Source organism: Pleurodeles waltl, chromosome 5 (genome assembly GCF_031143425.1).
Source record: "Pleurodeles waltl isolate 20211129_DDA chromosome 5, aPleWal1.hap1.20221129, whole genome shotgun sequence".
NCBI classification, from domain to species: Eukaryota; Metazoa; Chordata; class Amphibia; order Caudata; family Salamandridae; genus Pleurodeles; species Pleurodeles waltl.
In genome coordinates, this window is record NC_090444.1 from 49745964 (window position 1) to 49762041 (window position 16078).

General features: G+C 42.3%; 1 long non-coding RNA gene across 1 annotated transcript in view; it reads right to left on the reverse strand.

Moving 5' to 3' along the window:
- Positions 1-2579: 2579 nt before the first annotated feature.
- Positions 2580-16078, reverse strand: part of LOC138297204 (uncharacterized) — a 61819-nt gene continuing 48320 nt past the window's right edge. Inside the window, exons 4-5 of the long non-coding RNA XR_011203931.1 lie at positions 14510-14594; positions 2580-4121 (exon numbers count right to left, since the gene is read on the reverse strand). This is a non-coding gene — a long non-coding RNA (uncharacterized lncRNA). The remainder of the gene's footprint in view (positions 4122-14509; positions 14595-16078) is intronic.

Below are 16078 nucleotides of genomic sequence, written 5' to 3' on the forward strand. Positions count from 1 at the left end.
ATAGTTTTGGGAGGCGATTGGAATCTTGCGCCAGATGTGATCTTAGACAGAACAGGTCCCCTGGACACAACTCATGGTAGAGATAGAGCCATACTCGGAGACATCAGAGAAGATCATGGTTTGATCGATATCTGGCGTTTACTACATCCATCAGATAAGGGGTTTACATATCACTCGACAGTACATGATTCCCATTCTAGAATAGATTACTTCCTTATTTCACATTCTATTACACCACAAGTACTAGATTGTGATATTTTAGAAATTGCACTGTCGGATCACGCTCCTATCAGTCTCCAGCTTGATTGGGGTCTGAAACGCCCTTGTAGGAAACCATGGCGATTAAACATATCGCGCTACAAACTACCGGCAGAAAAGTTACAATTACAATCACATTTGACTACTTATATGAAAGATAACAAAGGATCAGTTTCTTCTCCACAAATCTTATGGGCAGCCGCAAAAGCCACTATTAGGGGACAAATTATGAGGGATTCTGCCATAACAAATAAACGCAGAATAGAACAACAGGCCATTTTGGAAAATGATATCAAAACACTGACACATACTCATTTTAGTAATCCAACTGAAGCTTCCAGATGCAGATTGGAAAAAGCTAAGATGGAACTTAATACACTATATACTTCCAAAGCAGAATATATGCTATATAGACTTAAGGCTCGCAATTATGAACAAGGAGAAAAAGCAGGCCGTTTACTAGCGGCACGATTAAAACAGCGAGAAGCTATGACAGCTATTCCAGCTATATATAACCCTGAGGGTAAATTAATAACTGAGACTCAAGCAACAGCTAATACGTTTGCAGATTATTATACCAAGTTATATAGTTCAGAACTTGATGATGACCTCCTCAAAGAACAGGAATTCTTTGATAAAATAACACTCCCCTGTCTCAATGAACAGGACCGGCTCACACTGACTGGCGAAATAACAAAGGATGAAATTGCGGAAGCAATCTCCAGTCTCCCATACAATAAAGCACCGGGAGAAGATGGTTTTCCTGGGGAATTTTACCGTTGGGTAAAACCAGAAGCAATAGATGTCCTTTATGAGGTTTATAAAGAAGCAGAGGAAACTGGTAGTCTCTCCTCACTCTCAAATAAAGCTATCATAACTGTCCTTCCCAAACCTGAGAAAGATCCATTATACTGCAGTAACTATCGTCCGATATCTCTTCTGAATACAGATTCAAAGCTATTAGCCACCATTCTTGCCAAAAGACTCAAACAAGTTATCTCTAAACTCATACATAATTCTCAAGTTGGATTCATGCCAGGCAGAAACTCTCGCAGCCATCTCCGCACTTTGGCTCACATACTTTGGTTTTCCAAGGATGCTGGAGAAGACAGAGTAGCATTATCCTTAGATGCAGAGAAGGCCTTTGACCGCATTGAATGGAGCTATATGTTCCGTACATTGCATAGGTTGGGATTAGGTGATGATTTTATCTCTAAGGTTAAATGGTTATACAAGACACCATCTGCACAAGTGAATTGTGGGGGTTTCCTTTCAAAAACCTTTTTAGTGCAAAGAGGTACCCGCCAGGGTTGCCCTTTATCGCCCCTCTTATTTCTTCTTGCACTTGAACCACTGGCTGCAGCAATAAGACAGTGTTCACAAATAGCAGGCATTCCTACACCAGCAGGCATCTCAAAACTACTTCTATACGCGGATGACATATTACTCACACTTACAGATCTACCTACTTCACTCTCGGCACTCATGTCTACTATTTCTCACTTCTCAAACATTTCTGGATACAAAGTCAATTGGAATAAGAGTGAAGCTCTCCCATTGTCCCGGGGCACAACAAAAGCAGCTATCTTAGGCTACAATTCAATGGAAAGCGGATCGCCTGAAGTATCTAGGTATTTATATCAACACTGGTTTAGAACATATGATTCAAGATAACTTAGATCCACTCATTGCTAAAACGAAGTCAGAATATGAAAAATGGTCCCATCTTAACCTGTCCTTTTGGGGTAGAGTCCAGGCAGTGAAAATGATTATAGTGCCTCGTTTCACATATGTTTTAGGTATGTTACCTTTGCCAGTTAAAATATCAATACTGCGAGACATTGACAAAGGTATTAAAACCTTTATTTGGGGATCTCTGAGACCTAGACTCAAAATCTCCAAACTGATTGCTCACAGGCGATCTGGTGGCCTTAGTTTACCATGCATTGAACATTACTATACAGCCCTCCATTTATCTCAATTGGTTTATCTTTGGCCAATACCACTATGGGTTCTCATTGAAAAGCAATCTTTACAGGTATCTTCAGGTTTGCAAATGTTTTATACTCATAAATCGCCTGCTTTACAAAGTTCTAACCCTATTATTCAGTCTATGCTTAAGATTTGGATACACTCCCACAAACTCCTTAAGAGTAATCCAAGGCTACATAATAAGGCTCCCATATGGCATAACGCTGATATTAGAATAGGGAAACAGACAATGTCCTGGGATACATGGGAGAGAGCAGGTATTCTAATGCTGGATCATTTATTCACTTTAGAAGGCAAGCTTAAAACCTTTACGATGCTTCAGATAGAATTTCAACTCCCTAGCTCTCAAAAGGGGAAATACTTACAATTGAAACAAGCTCTACTTAGTAGACTAGGACCATTTCCGTGGATACCTGAGGATTCCCCAGTCGTACAATACTTAAAAACTTGGGGGAAATTGAACGGAGCGGTCTCTGGATTTTATAATCTCATTGTGCATAAACTACATTCATCACCATTACTAGCACAACTCCATGTCAAATGGCAAGGATTACTTAATGTAGCGTATTCCAATGAGGACTGGACGGATGTTGTTATGAACATGGATAAAGGAATCAGAGAGGCAAGAATGAAATTTACTCTTTTCAAAATTCTTCATAATTGGTACTGGTCACCACAAAAACTCAAGGCAGCAGGTTTACTACACCATTCTACCTGTTGGAGGTGTCCTCATGAGGACTGTGATATCCTACACATTTTATTTCAATGTCCAGTTTTGACAGAATACTGGTCTTCTATAACTCCCTCTATACACAGAGCTATACATGTGCCCATTCCTTTAACAGAAAAATTAGTTATATTACATGATGTTACTGATCTCCCAAATCTAACAAACCATACAAGACGATTGATTGCTATTGCACTCACTGTAGCAAAAATTTGTATATTACGACATTGGAGAACACCACAACGTCCTACACATGATGAATGGCTTATTGAAATGTATAACATGGCATCATATGAAAAGCTGATTTACAGATTGCAAGATAATGTTGGGATTTTCATCCAAATTTGGAAACCCTTTCTAGCTAATACCTTTTCTATTAATATTCACACGTAAACGTTTTCTCATTCTTTGTCTCCTATCTTTATTAAGACTTTTTTTTTTTTATTATTGTTTTGAGTCATGCTGTTATTAAGACAATTGACATCTCGCCCATTAACACTGTTATTTTAAGTAGGACTTACTGTTCACCAATTCAACACTGTTGAATTGGCAGGAATATCTCCATATGAAATGTTATATATGTGGATTTGCATGATATTACTATCTCCACTGTCTTCTAACAACCTATAATATATGGTTTAATACATATTGCATAATTCTTTCTTTCCAGATTTTCTGTTATAGGTCTACTTCTAAGAGTTAATGCACAGTTGGATGCCTTATAAATAATCTCATATATTGCATTTACTGATATATGTATAATGTTTTTTTAGTTTTTTCTGTTTTTTGTGTTTAGAAATCTTAGAAGTTAATATTTCATAATATTTTTCATATATGGCCATAATTTGATATATTGTTTCTCTATTTAACACAGTCTGTATATTGACATGTACTTCTCAATAAACATATTAAAAAAAAAAAAAAAAAAAAAAGAATTAAATAGTGTGAATCACTGTCATCATTGTAAGCAAAGAATAACCCATTTAAAACATCCCCACACTTACTAAGTCAATCATTTAGTCACTATTATATAAAAATGGTACAGTTCCTATTGCAGTATCACAGCCCATCTGGTGTCAGGAGCACAACTTGACCTTCATTTACATCTGGATTCACTTCTTTTCTACTTCAACTTTGGTGGGATCTGTGAAGCAGGTGCAGAAAAAGAAAAACAGATTGAGAAAGTCAAATAATCATATGTGCACATGCAACACACATGATCTCGTAATATGTAGCCTCCTAGGGAGATGGGGCTGGTAACAGTAGCTACAGGCTTCAAAAGAATGATAACATCAAGGGAACATGGGGTGGAAAACAATTAATATTGGGACAATCAGACACAGCAGTAATGACATCCCCTTTATTTCTACAATTCTCAGTGGAACCTCAGGCCTCCACCTGTTAGCCCTGCCTGTAACTTGAGAAGTGGAGTCAGATTTAACAAGGTCTAATTTAGGCGACAGATAATTAGGGTTGAATTTACATTTCCTATGTACAAGTCTCAATAAACATTGGCTAATTATAGCCTAATGTGTTAAGAATATTAGCCCTGGGCTATGTGAAAGAGCCTCAGAACATAATGCAACAGCTTGTTTCTTAGGGCCAGATGTACGAGGCATTTTGCCACCCATTGGGTCGTTTGCGACCAGCCAAAAGCATTTTGCCATGTACCAATGCCTATTTTGCCAGTCAGTAACCTATTACTGACTCACAAAATAGGGTTTGTGAGTTGCTATTAGGAAGGGGCATGTAAAGGGCGTCCCTTCCTAACAGCGAGTTGCAGGGCATGTGCTATGCTATTCTAAAGGATTTGTAGAGCGCATTGTGACCCACAGGCATCCCAGTGCTAAGAGGAGAAGTATGCATAGCAAAAACACTGATCAGAAAAGTTTAAGCATCTACAAGGTCTAGGCTAAAAGAGCCAGGTTTTAATAGCCAAGGTGGAGAGAATTCAAAAGCTTTGCAACGGTCAAGCTAAAGGAGCATCCTCATTTTCTAGCTCTTCTAACTGTGGGAATTGTGACCAGAGGCAGATTAGAAGATCAAAGTGCTCTATCAGGGCATAATGGGTGACAAGCTGCTGAAGGAAGGGAGGGCCTTTCCCATGAGGGGACCTATGGGCAATGCACAGAGACTTAAGTTCAATTAGTTTGGCCATAGGGAGCCAAAGCAGCTTCCTCAGCCCCTGCCGGGCTGATTGGAACCTGGGAATGCCCAAGAGGATGCATTCAGCTGCATTCTGTACCACTTGAAGTTTCTGAACAGCAGACTTGGGGGACCCCAGGAATAAAGAGTTACCGTAGTCCAGGCATGAAAGAATTAATGCCTGAACTATCACTCTCCTTGAGGTCTGGGGGAGGAGCAGCAGAATCTCATGCAGCATCCTCAGCAGACCAAAATATCTAGCTGATATTTTGGTGGGCTTGGCTACCATTGTCAGGGAGTCATCAATCCATATTGCCAGATTTGTTACGATTGACTTTTTTTGCGGGCCAGTCCAGATCATATTATGCAGGGGACATATTCACAAGAATCACAAATTCGGTTTTCGCTCCATTGAACTTAAGGCGGGATTGATTCATCCAACTGGCAATTCATTCCCAACATATAAAAAAAAAAATAATAATAAAAAAATAACCCCTGGTTTCCAGGGGTCTCTTCCCCCCCGGGGGCAGATCGGCCTAATTATATTAGGCCGATCTGCCCCCAGGGGGGGCAGAAATGGCCTAAAAAGTATTTGGTCTCTTGGGGAGAGGCCCTTGCCTAAAGGGTCGCTCCCCACATAAAAAATAAATAAAACAACAAAAAAAGAAATCCCTGGTGTCTAGCGGTTTCTGCCCCCCTGGGGGCAGATTAGCCTAATTAGAATAGGCCGATCTGCCCCAGGGGGGCAGAAAAAGCCTAACAATAATTTGTCCCTCTGGGAGCGGCCCTTGCTCAAGGGGCCACTCCCCTTATGCACAAATCAAACTCCCTGGTGTCTAGTGGGCATTTATGCCCCCCTTCGGGGAAGATCGGCCTAATATAAATAGGCCGATCTGCCCCCATGGGGGGCAGAAATGGCCTAAAATTATTTGCCCCCCTGGGGAGTGGCCCTTGCCCACGGGAATGCTCCCCTTATGCTTATAACAAAAAAAAAATCCCTTGTGTCTAGTGGGCATTTCTGCTGCCCAATCAAATAGGCCTTTCCTCTCCTTTCATGCCTCACTGCCCCCTCCATGCTTTTGCATTTCTCCTCCGATCCACGCTGGACGCTGAGCTTCCAGCACAGAGGGGGTAGGCCTCTGATGAGGTCAGCGTGCAATCGCGCCCTGACATCAACAGATGCCACTAGGGAGTCTGGGGGGGTAGTGGTGAAAGGGAAAGCAATTCCCCTTTCATCCCTGCCAGGGGGTGGGGGGTGCTTGGCCATCGGGGGGAGTGCTAGCGCTCATCCAGCTCATCCTCGTTACCCCAAGGGTTAAATACGACAAAAGTTATAAATCTCCACAAAACTTTACAGACCGATTCCTTTCTCTACATTGGCACATTGTGCAAAGTTTCCAGAGATTCATCAAGGAGGTGCAAAAAATAAAGGGGTGTCGAAAAACATACTTCAGCACCAATGTATTTTCCATAGACTTTGTATTCTAGAGCGGCGCAAAAATGGCCAAGCGAATTTCAATGAAATTGGGCAGGAATATAAATCATGGTGTTTAGATGATACTTTTGGGTAGTACATGTAAGTGGAGTAAGTATTTCTTAAGTGATAAGGTATTTTAACTTAATTAAACTACAGCACCCGTCGCATAGATCACTGCCCGTAAATTGGGCAGTGACCTCTGTGATGGGGCACTGCACGGGGGGTCCTGCACTGCCCATGCCAAGTTTACGGCTGCTATGTTGGTTTAAGTAGACTTTGGTTTAATTTATTTATTTCTTTAATAAAGTAGTAATAGTTGGGGAACAACAATAAAACATACTACCTACCTACAACTAAGGCCCTAAGCCACAATGAAGCAGAATTGTGCTAAACACTACATGTCTGTCTTTTAAATTTTGTAAAGACCGATATTAGTTATTCACAAAGTGCCTTCTCATTGGCATAGGTTCACGCATCCAAAAAATGGTGCAAACTCCAAACTTTTGATGTCAGATGTGTCTAACGTCAAATATAAATATGGAGTTAAGTTTGCACCAAATTTGCGTACAAAAATGACACAAAATCAGAGCAAAAGATACATAAATATGGGCCTTAATGTACTGTATGAACAGTGTTATATATTGTTTGATATACATTTCTTGCGTTTTTCACCTGCACAAGTCCTTGCCTCATAAATACCAGTGGTTTCTCATGGTAGTCCCCTTCCCCTACTACATTAGCAATTAGATATTTTTTATTTAAATTTTTTCAAATCATTTTTTCAAAAACTTTTTTATTTAATTTAATTAATTTTAATTTCTGTTCAATTGTTTTTTAATTTTCTTTTAAATACATTATTTTTTATTTCATTTAAAAAACATATTTTTTTTTAAATTGGATTTTTTTTCCATTTTTGTAATTAGGCGCCCAGCCACACAACATTTTCTAAGGATTATTCTATTGTCACCATTACCTCTCTGAGTGTCACATGCCAACTATATAAAGCTAACAGTTTCATCTGTATGTTGTAGTTGTTGCTCTTTCTTATCCTTCCTGAGTGTATATGATGATGAAAGTTTATGTTGGTGTGGCCTTACGAATGGATACACTATATTGTTAATTATTTATAACTTAACTAGCCAATAATATTGTTTGTGCTACTAATTCAACTGCAACAATGCCACATTTCACTGATGTTCATGTTTGCTTTTAGGTGCACAAGAGAAGAGAACGTGATATCACCCACAGCTCTGCCAGACAGAAGGCCTGTGCATGACATGACATGTGACCACACTCGCAACATATTCCTTCAGCTTGTAAAGCAAAGTTCTTCTGCCAACTGACAGCTTCAAGATGACCTAAAGAAAGATGTTACCAAGATAGCGGCAAGTGAACAGAAGGAGTTCTCACCACTAGCATGTCACCCCCATCAGCTGTCCAATTCCAAACTAGGCCCAAGTCCACGCCTGGCACAGAGGCAGCCACTCTAATCATGGCAATACCAACGAGAAAACGTTGAATTGGACTTATCTCTTTTTCAAAGTAGTACCCAATCATTGCCGGAAACTTAGCTCAGTGGATAACAATAGCCAAAGCAAGCAATAGTAGTTCCTCCCAATTTAGGAGCACATCAGGATATTGAGCTTCATACTGAGGAAGTCGAAGATGCCCCTCTTTCACAAGATCCACTGTCTTCCAGATCTCCACCATCTTCTTCTTCAAGCTCCCCTTCTGATGATCAATACTCCACTTGGATGCCACCTGAGTCTGAGACACGTCAGGAGAGGAAAGGAGTGAAAAGGAAGGTTCATGAAAGCCTTAGAGTTATGGATGAAGAAGAGGAAGATGAAGGGTCTGATGATGAGCCAGTCATCATGGATGTTAGCCCAGCCCCAGTAGAGTCCGACATTACCTTATCTTCTCAACCTGCTCTGCGGAATGTGACACAAATACCATCACCACAGCTGCCAGCTTCTATATTTACAACAAGGCCCCTGCTGCGTCCTATATCCACAGCCACCTCAATAGATGTAGGCACTGCAGAGAGGCAAATGTTGTCAAAAAAACACCCACCTACCACCACTTCTTCCAACATTGGCATTGACACCAGTGTTAGAAAGTTGACCTCCCCAGTTTTGGACTTCCTTACGGTTATTGAAAAGGAGCCAAGCATTGCCATATGCTCCATTTGCTGAGTGTTAGTCGGGGAACTCAACTGCTGTGTGTATGTGCTGGCTCAAATTTAAAACTATGTGGTTGAGTGGGGGCCTTTTGTTGCAGGTAACTGGAGACAGATATGTGATGGATTATGTCACAACTTCACATTATGCACTTGCTCTAGGCTAAATGTTATTATGATAACCATCATCATCATGGCAGCTGCTAGTTTGATCATCCTGATACATGCAGTCACTTGTCTGTGATTGTTGGTTGTCACTTAATTGATCACACATCAGTCATAAAATGAATGATTGCAAAGGACTCTGCTCTTGCTCTGCCCCCTCTTAGTCTTCTTAGTAAACTACTCCTCCTTACCTTCCATTCTATCCTTCTTGATTCTACAATATCATGATAATTATTTCTGTTTTATAATCCACAGGTCTTCTCTGCTCCAGCACAAAAGGCAAAAGCACCATAAAAACTCATGCTTACCTCATCGGACCGCTTCAGCCAGGCAGACACTCAAGATTGAAGAGGCAATCCAAGAAAAATGCAGATGTACCACCCAATTTGGCAATATCAATCAATCAAAAAATGTGTAGAGCGCGCTACTCACCTGTGAAGGTCTCAAGGCGCTAGGGGAGGGAAACCGGGGGGTGGTCAGGGAGTGTCACTGGTCGAACAGCCATGTCTTGAGGGTCTTTCTGTAGACCAGTAGGTCTTTGGTTTTGCGAAGGTCGGTGGGGAGGGAGTTCCAGGTTTTGGGGGCGAGGTAAGAGAAAGACCGGCCTCCTGTGGTGGTGCGCTGGATGCGGGGGACTGTGGCTAGGGCGAGGTTGGCTGATCGGAGGTTGCGTGTGGGAGTGTGGAATTTTACTCTTTCATTGAGGTAGGTTGGGCCAGTGTTGTGTAGGGATTTGTGTGCGTGGATGAGGATCTTGAAGGTGATTCTCTTGTCTATGGTTAGCCAGTGAAGGGATTTGAGGTGTGGTGAGATTCGTTTGTGGCGGGAGAGGCCAAGGACGAGGCGCGCAGCTCTGTTCTGGATTCTTTGGAGTTTGCATTTGAGTTTGAGTGTGGTCCCGGCATAGAGGGCATTACCGTAGTCCAGTCTGCTGCTGATGAGTGCGTGGGTGACTGTCTTTCTGGTTTCTGGGGGGATCCATTTGAAGGATTCATTTAGAGTGCGTAGTGTGTGGAAGCAGGAGGAGGTTAGAGCATTGATTTGCTGTGTCATGGAGAGGGAGGGGTCGAGGATGATGATGAGGTTGCGTGCGTGGGTTGCGGGGGTTTTAGTGCGGGGCCTAGGGCGGTGGGCCACCAGGAGTCGTCCCATGTGGTTTTGTTTGGGCCGAAGATGATGATCTCGGTTTTGTTTGAGTTGAGCTTTAGGTGGTTAGTGGTCATCCAGCTGGCTGTGTCTAGGAGAGCGGCGTGTAGGTTGGTTTTGGTGGTGGTGGGGTTGCGGGTGAGGATGAGTTGGGTGTCATCTGCGTAGGAGAGGATAGTGATTCCGTGTGCTCGGAGGATGTTGGCTACAGGGATCATGTAGATGTTGAAGAATGTGGGGCTGAGGGAGGAACCTTGGGGGACTCCGCAGGTGATCTTGGTAGTGTTGGAGTGGAAGGGTGGAAGGCGGACTCCCTGGGTCCGGTCGGTGAGGAAGGAAGTGAGCCAGTCTGAGGCTTTGTGGCGGATTCCTATGTTGTGGAGCATTGTGCGGAGTGTGTGGTGGCAGATGGTGTCAAAAGCTGCGGAGAGGTCTAGGAGGATGAGTGCGATGGTCTCGCCTTTGTCGACTTTGGTCCTGATGTCATTAGTGCATGCGATGAGGGCGGTTTCTGTGCTGTGGTTCTTGCAGAACCCAGATTGTGAGGGGTCAAGGGTGTTGGTTGCTTTGAGGAAGTGGGATAGGCGGGTGTTGACTAATTTCTCTGCAACCTTGGTGGGGAAAGGAAGGAGGGAGATGGGGCGGTATTTGGAGAGGATCTCCGGGTCGGCTTTTTTTTTTTTTTAGTAGAGCGGTAATTTTCACGTGCTTCCAGGGGTCTGGGTAGGTGGCGGAGTCGAAAGAGGAGTTGATTATGTTGTAGAGTATGGGGGAGATGATAGGGCTAGCTTTGTTGTAGATGCGGTGTGGACAGGGGTCGGAGGGGGAACCGGAGCGGATGGAATTCATGTTTTTTTCGGTTTCTTTGTGTGTGGTGGGGGTCCATGTGGATAGTGTGGTAGGGGATACCCAATACAGTATCATTTTCCTTTTAGAAATCTTTTTTTATAGCGTGTGTGTTCGCTTCACTCTAACATTATTTGTAATTACTTTTTTTCAAACGTAGGAGATAGAACATTTAGATAAATAACTTGGGTCTCTCTGGGGCTGATGGACTGTTTGTATTGCATTTAAGTTAACTGTGTCATACTCATTTCTCTCTATTACTACCACAACAGACTGCTGATCATTGCCCACCTTTCCCTAAATCCTCTATCCCATCCATTTATCAAATCCCTAATCCTCTTCCCCTGTGTTGTGTGATTTATTTAGGTATGACTTAATAATTTACACCATTAATTGATCACTCACTCATCGGATGTGGTGAAAGCAGCACCAATTCAGTGTGCAGGATCTTCATTTGAGTTCACCTAGGTGAGAGTGGGACCTTCCTTCGGATGCCTTCACTGTTAGTGGACTAGCATGCTACTACTACCACCACCATGGCACCTTGGGAAACCATGCAGGCCTTGCTTCATCTCTTTAGGTAAGAGAACTATGGAGCATTGTTGTACATTTAGGTAATATAATACTAGGCAATAGCAAATCCCCCCCCCCACTCCTTAGGGGTCAATATAGTTGCAGACTGCAGAGCAGAGACTAGGAGAGTAGTAGGAGAAGGGTACCTAACAACAAAATTAATTGTTATACACTATCAGCAGATTTAAAAACAAGCTGCGCTTAAAGGGAGCAGTGCAAACTAAAACACCCCAAAAAAGATTTGAGGCATAAATAACATTAAATAATTATTTACTTACCCTTCCAAGAATATAAAACCCATCCCTTCCACACACCATTGGCCCAACCCTCTCCCCAAGCAAATCTCCCTGTACCCAACCAATGTCCAAGAAAAAAATCAACTCTCCATCCACAACAAGTCCCACCCACAAAAACAAAGAATAAAACAGGGGCAGAAGAGGGCACTAATGGTGGGCCAGGAGCTTTTCAGGAGCCAGTCCATAAGTGCCTGCCTGGCTTCTGTCTGTGCCAGCCTTTGTAGAATATGTCATTGAAATGTGAAGTCTGAGAGAGGGCTGCAGTGAGAGAAAGGCAGCGGGTGGCTGCCAGCAGATTGTGGTGCTGGTGCTGAGGGGCTGGAGGTGCTGGGGGCTGGCTGGTGCATTGACAGCTGCCACCATCTCATTCTACTCCTCCAGGACCAAAAGCCACTGATACATAGCCCTGATGACCTCCTGCTTCTGCTGCCTCAGCCGGGCTACTATTCCCTGCCTCGAAGGTGGACCAGGAGGAGTAGCTATATCAAGAACAAAAAAAGACAAAACAATGCTCTGTTCAAAACACTTGTTTAAACTTACGTAATGGTACAGTAGCAGTGCATTTGCTGGTCACCTCAGGCCATTCTATTTTGATGTGATTAGAGGCACCGTCATTATGCACTGTGGAGTACAAGTATTCTTCTCTCTCCTGTTGTGCTAAATTAATGGAGGCATGCTAGCTCAGCGTGTGCCCTAGTCATACTCCTTAGTTGTACTTTGCTACTGTCTACAGTTGGGGTAGCTGTAATAGACAATTGTCTTATTCCAATGGCCCTGCTCTTCTCCAAAATACCTTTCAATTTTAACCTGACTACAAGGCAGATGAATGCTATGAATAACCGATGTCATGTACTATAAAATCAATCATGCAGACATCCTGTCTGCTGTCAGATGGCAGTAGGAAAATTGATGCACTGCAATACAGTAACAAAATTAAGAAATAGGATATATAGATTGTATTTTGCACGTTCTTCATAGACTATCCCATCTGCAAAAGTCAAGGTACTTGCTTAGTCCCACTTTATTCCTCTCCCTTACCCTCCTCCACCACACTTTGAAATTACTTTTTTCCAACAAAATACATTTCCTTGGCAGTAAAGAAAGGAATCTTAACCTACTGTACTGCAGGGTAGGTTAGATGGGATTAGTCAAGGTAGGTAGATACTTTACTGACTATCATCATGTGCCTAAGGTTGACTTGTAGTGAGTCATTGTGGTTGGCAAGTGTTGAAAGGGGAACATTTGAACAGACATACATCCATTATGGAAGCTCTAATGAAATATATCACTTGGCTAGAGAAATATGGTCCAAGCAAAGAATGGATTTTCAAAATTTTCAGCAGGCTGGGATAGAACTTAAGAAAGAAAAAGAAGTACTAGGAAGTAATTGAGTGGGCACTGGGAGGGAAGGGATACATACTTTGGTTTGCATTGCCATGCATTGAAAACTCTATAAATGAATGGCACATTAACTTAAGTGGAAGACCCTTGCACAGCCAACACTGCAGTGCTGAATTGAACCATGCAGTTTTAACCACCCAGGCAGGCATCTTTCCCCTGTATACCTTTTCATCCATCCTTCACCCATCCATGCATCCTATCACCCACCTATATGCGCTCTTTCGCCCACGCATCCATTCACTCATTTTTCACCCATCCTTTTTCCTTCCATCCTTCTTTCCCTTTTCCATCCTTTGTCTAATGAGTTGCAGATAGAAGAGGCCATTAATACTCAACTCCCACTGTATCTGCTAAAGGGGGTTGTTCACGAGTGAGTCAACACTAGGACACCCTTGCAGTGAGTATTACTAATTGTCAATAAGCAAGCAATAGGAATTACTACCGCCCACCACTGACGCAGTGGAGAACCCATTCGACTACTGCAGCATCTGCTGCTGTACTGGCGCTGCTGGCCCCGGCACTGGTGGCTTAAAAAAATTACACAAAAAGTATAACCACAATACATCACTATAATTTGGTTACAGTATCTTCTATCAAAATATCAGGTAGGCATTTTGTTAATTGGCAATTTTTGAAAGGCCAGGTAGTCAAGCCAAACAAAAACTTTTTATAATGGAGTCAGAACTATTGATGAATCTGAGTTTTTAAGAGGAATAAAAGGCTGCAAGGATTGGTCAATGAAGGACCTATTATCTTGGTTGGTAAATTGAATGGGGCCGTCCTCCTCATATTTCAAGCCATGCTTCACGGTCATCAACTGCTTGTATACCATAATAATACATACACAACATTGGAGAGTCCAATTACATGACCATGTCCAAACACTTTTTTTTTACTGGTTGAGTAGGAGAAAGAAAAAGAAAGCCTTCTCAACAAACATGCATAGAATACCTTAGTTGGGCATGCAATTTTGACAGTACAGTACATGACCTAAAATGGGTTCTCTGAGCCTTCAATACCACCAGTCCACAAGATAGATAAGGAGAGAGAGAAAGCTTACTGACAAAGCAGAAGAAAGGGAGCTACAGACTGACTAGTAGAGACAATTTGAAGTAAAATCCATACATTTAAAATACAGAAAATAAGTAAATAGGATAATGCAGGGATAAGAATAATTTAGGAAATGGAGAGCAGTTGGAAAAACATTAGGAGACAGGCACAGTAAAAAGTTAAAAAATAATTCTAAATGTGGAGCGGTAAAGGTTAGGGAAATAAATATTAATATTAACAACAGGAGAACTTACTAGGGCCAGCAGAGCCATCTGCTGTGACATTTTTAGAGGGGTCAACTCCAGCTTCCTCAACCGCCTGGCCAGCCCTCTCTTGCCCCTGGATGCAGATGCAAGAAATAAAGAAAAAAAAATCAAAAAGATTAGTGGTACAGTTAATATTCTCTCCAAAATAATTTTGTCAGGAAAAGGCAATCTCAGTAACACTGAGCTTTTCTAAATCAGATTTCCTGTATAGGACTAGTTGTAAGAGGCTGGCCTGGTTAGTAGTGGGTACTATAGGTACTTACACCTTACACCAGGTGCAGTTATCCCTTATTAGTGTATGTGTTCAGTGTCTAGAAGCCAGGGCTCTCTAGTGGTAGTGTGGATGAGCAGCCAAGGTCTAACTAGGACACATGCAAAGCTCATGCAATATCACTATAGTCATGCAGTACTTACACACATGAAAGAAAATACTCAGTGGTACAAAAATAGAGGTACTTTATTTTGGTGACACACTTACCAAATATACCTTAGAGACTATACTCCCTTAGGAGGTAAGTAATATACACAATATATACACTAGTACCCAAACACAGGTAAGTAAAGAGTTAGAAAACAGTGTAAATAGTGAAAATCACAATAGTTAGAAATAGGCCTAGGGGGAACATAAACCATATACTAAGAAAGTGGAATGCGAATGTCGATTTCCCACCTAGGCAGGTGTAGTATGTAGAGGGGCACTAAGAACATTAGAAAACACCAAAGGTAAGTAATAGAACCCACCGAGAGCCCAGGAAAGTAGGAGTAAATCGCTGGAACTTTCCTACTACACAGAAGAAAACCAGAAAGAAGATATTGCAAGAACAAGAAGAGACTGCGAGATGCCAACAACGGATTCCTGGACCTGAAGACCTGTAGAGGAAGGGGACCAAGTCCAAGAAGCACAGAAGAGTCCAGGAAGAACAGGAGTCCCTGCTAACCAGATGAAGGTGCAAAAGTGGAACCACAGGTGAAGAATAACAGTCAGTTTCGTACCCAAGAAGACAGATGCAGGTTCCTGTCTGATGCAGATGATGTCCCACACCAGATGGATGATTGCAGTCTGGTTTGCGTTGCTGGATTAAGCCAATAAGCCAATAAACCTTGGCAAACGCAAAGTTTGTGTTTGAAGGAAAATGGCGGGACCACGAAGGACCAGGTCAACTCTACCCTGGAGGAGGAGCCAGAGGGGGCCCTCAGCAGTCCAGAAAGCCCTCCAAAGACCAGGCAGCATGACCAGGAGCCCCACAGGACAGGGACAAAGAAAGTGCAAATGGAGGCCCATGCAGCACTATAACAAAGGGTCCCATGCTGAGAAAGCTGTGCATTGCAGGAGGGAGTGCTGGGAGCCAGAACTGTACTATGCACAAAGAACTTTGTGGCAGCACAATTTAGTGCTTCGTACATTTATGTACCAAAGTATATTGTGTGGTGAAAAATGTACTAGTCTGTGTGCACTGTATCAATTGAATGAGAGTAGGTGTCTCTATTTACTCAAAATCTAAGTCACACACAGCTAATTAAATTATAATCCATGCCTCTACTCATATTAACCATGTA